Genomic DNA, 6000 nt, shown 5'->3' with positions numbered 1-6000 from the left:
AGTCACTTAAAGCACAGTTCATAACCACCTCTTTTCTTTGGCTTTTGGATGTAATTAAGTTGGTACCACCATCAGGCCTTTCATAATGTTATAATAGCTGTTTATCAGTTCATACATCTTATCTCAACCTCTCTGTTAATGCATGATTGTTTGTGTTTTTATTATAGGTTTGTAAGCCTCTGCGGTCAGCTCATCTTGGTTTAAATGTGCTGTAGAAATGTGTTTAAATGTTGCAGAAACAGGTTCTGCACTGGCGCAGGCCCACCGAACCCTCGTGTTGCTGGACGTTCTTAAGATAACGCACAAAAAGAGATATCATACAAACCGATATGAGGTTACGTTGAAGATAGTTACATTTTGCTCCACCTCGACCTGCTATAGATACTGCGTACAGATAAATGCATTAGCATCCATAAATATTATATATCATCATATAATTCCCACAGGGGCCGTTTACTTTGGGTACTTTCAGTACAATTAGCAGATAATGCTTTATCTTCTTTTACTGAAGTAAGGAGAACTTTGTTATTTTGTATATTAACATCCTGGTATTGCAACAAAAAGGATCTGTAGACTACCTCCACCGCTGGCACTGCACCAAAAAAGTGTCCTGTTCTTCTTATTGTATTTACCACTGTAGTTATTAAGGGAACGTGATTGCCTTAACTGCAAATTCCTTTCAAAGTGTTTTTAAAAGCCTGTATTACAGCGAGTCCTGTGGATCCTCACGTTCAATTTTACAGACAAGTGAATTTCAGTGTAGTGTCCAAAGACTGTAGAGTGGAAAAGTAATGAAACCTTAATACTAACAAAGCACAGTGTGTCCTGGAGTTTAAGATGCTGATCGTGTAATCGCAGGTTTAATCGATCACATCTCCCTCTCCCCTCATTTCCTGTCAGCTCTTCGCTGTCCACTGCATAATACATTTTGGATAATGTATCGCCATCTTAACACTGACGTTGGGCTCAGATGTGGCATTCGTGTGTGTGTATAGTGACATTATACACACACACACACCTTGGATGACTAATCAGTGGTCAGAGAGAACAGCTGTGAGAACAAACGGCCTCACAGAAACATGAATGACACAAAACACTCAGGAGTTTCCCACATGTTCCCATCATGCCGACGGAAACAGAAGCTGAATATTGAAAAGGAGGTTATTCCCATGCAGTCATTTTGTTCTGTACAACTTCAGCTCAGAGCGCCCCCAGCTGGAGCGTCGCCGCACTGCAGGGACAGAGAGTCTGACAGCAGCATCGAGATGCTTAAATCTTCCTCAAATCACCTCCTGTGACCAAAGATTTTCAACCTGAAGCTGATTTTTTGCCATTTTTTTTTAGTTTTTTCAGATGAATTGTTATAATTATGATGCTTTGCTTCATAGATTAAAGTAGAGTAGTTTATAGGTTTTTCTTTCTACTCCAACTTTCATCTTTAAAGACCTTTAATTGTATTTTTAGCGGTTACTACAAAAGTAATGACAAGAAAGTCTGCATTATCTTGTCACCTATTTAATTAATTATTACATATCAAAAGGAGTGAGATCAAACAAAATCAGACAAAAATAATTTCTGCTACACAAAAAAATTGGTTCATTTTTGGGCATTTGTGTTTGTGAAATCAGTTTTATGTCTTCATCATAACTGTAAAATATATTTATATGAAACCATTTAAAACACAAACACTCTTTGTTGCATTGCGTACAGCTGATAAACATTTCCATGTGGCCGCTGCTTTTGTTTCAAGGCATCACATGGCAGAAAGATTCAGAACCACTATATTAAAAACACATGGACATTGTGCGACTAATAAGATCAATTGTTTGTATTCAACATTTTGAAAAGCTACCAAGAAACTGTGCATGTTTTATCTCATTATCTTATTCGGCTCGATCAAACGCTCCTGAATGATGGTTTTTGAAGTCAGAAAACTCCCACAAATACTTTCCCATGCAGGCTGCGTCCTCCATATTGCCTCTCCACGGGTTCAAATTATAACCTATTTGTCTCTCTGTTTTCACACGGCTGCCTGTCAATCAGTCCTCCCACCCCCAGCGCAAATTGGTGCAGTGTGAAAACTGCCACTCCCCGTGCCCTGTGGCTCTAATTGGCTCGGATTAAAGAAGCCATTATATCAGTGGAGCTGATCTGAAAGCTGAGACGCTGAGCTGCAGGCAGCCCACACTTTTTTATCACGCTGAGAAACTGATACAGCTGCATCCAGCTGCTGCAGCTTCCACATACACTCACGTTTTACACACAACGTATAATCAGTGTGTGCATGAAACTGATACAATCATCTGCATTCGAGAACGTAATTACAATCACAATAACATGAGGCATTTGGTATTGTGGGATGGTTTTATGGTCCAGTAAGTGGGGAGAATGAAATGTTCCATGCTCACTGTAAATTGGTCTGATTAATGCGAGACACTGCAGACAAAAACACTGTTTTTTCATGCACTGGGCCATTTTTGCTTCCCAACATGCCTTATTTTACAACCTTTAAGACTAGTGGAAAGAAAACATCCACAATACACATTTAGGTGTTTAATTAACACTTTGTCTATTTGCGTCTGTAGCTTTCTCCTGAATTCGCCAATAGTTAGCATTAGATAATACAAATAATTGTTGTCTTAATGTGAGTAGTGCCATGGTGATATCTGTCATTTAAATACTATGTTTGTCCGTACCATCTTACAAAACTTGTTATTCTACAACACGTGTCTTTCGAGGCCTGAAAAATCTCCATTTCAGTAGCATTTATGCACCAAACGTTACAGTTTTACTTCCATCTATATTCTGAAGGTTGTACTGGGGGTTCTGTTAATGTCATTCATAGCCTGATTTATAGAGCATTTTATTCCTAAAAACATGTTGAAAATCGTTATTTTTTATGCATGTATTTTCTGATTTATGGAGTGATAAAAGAGATATCCCAAACCTTTTGACTCCAATATATGAACAAAATGAAACAATTATTCTGAACCTGGCTTTATCCAATGTTTACATTTCTGTGATGGAAATTTATGCAAATCCTCACATATTTAATGAGATAATGACTCATTTGCATATTTAAACATATGATACCAGAAAACTCGGAATTGAATGTAAGTATTCGACTGTTTCATGGTGGCATCTATTAGTTACCTGCAGTATGTCCCCAGTTTAACAGAAAGCTGTAACTCTTCATTGTTTTCTGCAAGAAGAACGAGATAAAGATCAAACCTGAGCACCGTGTGGCTGCACACTTTGAATTTTCCACCAAAGTGGTTTCAGATGCCCCAAACTTAATAAAAAGGAATAAATCATTAAATGGTTTACTATGTATCTTTCTTTTTTTTACAAAATTAAGGATCTAGAGCCCAACAATCAATCAATATAACTGTAGTAGTTAGAGGTCACACTTGTTTAATAATAGTGTGAAGATCCTTAATAAAAAGCATTATAAGAAAAACACTTGCTGATAAATCATCATTTGTAAAAGTGTAAAATATCATTCTTCAAGTGATTATAGCAATGCAGCACCCGCACTACATCAGGATTTGTTGTGTATTCTACTTGTTTTTGGTTTTTGATTGTTTGTGTGAAGAATTTAATGAACAAGTAAAGAAGCTTTTTCTTTCATTAATGGTCAGCAGATGGTTTGGAGATAAATTTAGATGGTTTTAAAGGAAATGTTGTGCAGTTTATTGTAATAATTTCAACTGGATTTGGACATTTTGATCAAAGCACCACATTTTCCAGTCAAGTTCCTGAGAATTTCTTTAAAAATATAGTTCTAATGAACAGCAACGCACACACACACACACACACACACACACACACACACACACACACACACACACACACACACACACACACACACACACACACACACACACACACACACACACACACACACACACACACACACACACACACACACACACACACACACACACACACACACACACACACACACACACACACACACACACACGAAGGAAGCTCAGACTCCAAAAACACAGAAACACTCTGCATTTATCCAAATCACGAGCGAGAGGGAAGCCACAAAGGTTGTTTGTGTCCCAGTGAGCGGTGCCGGAGGGGTGAAGGGTTGTGGGTAACGCTTACTGCGGAGGTTCCCAGCCAACTTGGCACGCCTTTTCAACTTCTCCTCACCCTTCTGTCTTTTCATTATGCAGACTAACACATCTTGTGAAGTTTTGCACTGTTGTCCCATTATTACCGATATGTTCATTCAAACATTGTTTCCTCTGGAAATCACCTCACATCAAATGAAACTGTGCCACTCATAAAAAATGTGGTTTTTGAGTAAGAAAAACTGAATTTCACTACCTTGTTTTAGGTGGGAAAGCATCATTTTGATATATTTAGACAAACGTTGACACGTTTTCACAAAAAAATGAACGTAAAATTTTGATAAATGAAGAATTAAGCTCAAGCTAAAATACCAAATATTCTCTTACAGCTTCTCAAATGTGATGATTTGCTGCTTTTCTCTGTTTTATGTCATTTTAAATGGTATATATTTAGGTTTGTACTATTTTTTGAATAATGATTAATTAAAAAAGTGAAATTTATTGAAAATAAAATGTTTCTACAGTTCCAGGCCTAGTCTCAAATGAATGATTAACTTATCAACTTGACATTTTATAAACTAAAAAAATTATCTACAAATCTTACATATAACCAATAAAATAATCCATAAAATTACAAGTTGCAGCTCCAGCAAACACAGCTAAAATAATTATATACAAGTCAACTCTCCTCCCTCCTCCCCCTGCAGTTCACAGCAGCGGTCATTTTTGGGTGTCAAGGGCCTCGCACTTGGGGTTTTGGGAGGTGGGCACTCAATTAGCGAGCCACGCGTCCTTTGGAAGAAAGAGGAACTCCATGAGGAGTCCTTAACGACTGGCCTCTGTTCACTGTGCTCTGACCCCGTGACCTCGGGGTCACAGGCCACAATACACTCCCATCTGGAGCTGTGTTGTTGGCTCTATGTCGAAGGGGACGGACAGCAACCCTCTGCATTCAGGCCGAGCTGCGTGACGCTATTGAAGACCTGAGAACGGCAGTCCTGCTCCAACACCTCCCCGAACATCCGTCCGGCTTTATGAATTCAACTTTACCCTCTGATCAAGTCCGATAATGTGTTTTTAATTGAGCTGCACCAGAAGGAAGAAAGGTGGCACATATACTGCACACCGGGGAGCTGCCCGGAGCAACTATAGTCCTGTATTTTTAGCCACTGAGCAGCACTAATCTGGATCTGTTTCGGGGTAAATGCCTTGCTCAATGGCACATTGCTGGGAAGGAAAAGCGCTTTCCATTTATCTAAAAGCTGTTCTTATATATGGTTTTGAATTCTGCATAAAGACAAGCACGGATACAGAATATTTAATGTTGAAGAAAGTCTGTGTCTTATACCGATCCTAAAGTTACAATTGAGTGATGACAATATTACACTAAACCAGTGATGGAAAGAACATTTACTTAAGTACACTTCAGTGCAATTTTGAGGTGCTTGTTGCCCTTTTAAATTGAGTATTTCCATTTTCTGCTGCTTTATACTTCTATTCTAATACATGTATTTGTTAATCTTAATAAGTAGGTAATTTGCTGATTGTATGATGCATTATATACATAATAGACAAGCTCCTCAGCAGCATAAGTAATTAAAATAATCTGCAGTTTTAAAGTATATTAAGTATGCATTAACGCATCAATAATTATAATCCAATTCTAAACATTTTTCTGAAGTGGATCAGTCTGAGTCTGAGTCACAATGAGCAGTTTTAAGTACATTTTGATGCAAACACTTTTATTTATGCAGGACTTCAACAAGTACCAGTAATTATAAGCTGTCATTTTGCTACTTGAGTATTTTGTCTGCACCAAACATTTATTTCAGGGTTAAAAACGTAGTTGGGTGCAGAGCCCAAAGGGATGTCTTTAAGTTGTTTAGTCGGACTACAATCCCAAACTGTAAAA

This window comes from Echiichthys vipera (genome assembly GCF_963691815.1).
Source record: "Echiichthys vipera genome assembly, chromosome: 13".
Classification (NCBI taxonomy): domain Eukaryota; kingdom Metazoa; phylum Chordata; class Actinopteri; order Perciformes; family Trachinidae; genus Echiichthys; species Echiichthys vipera.
This window is presented reverse-complemented; position numbering follows the sequence as displayed.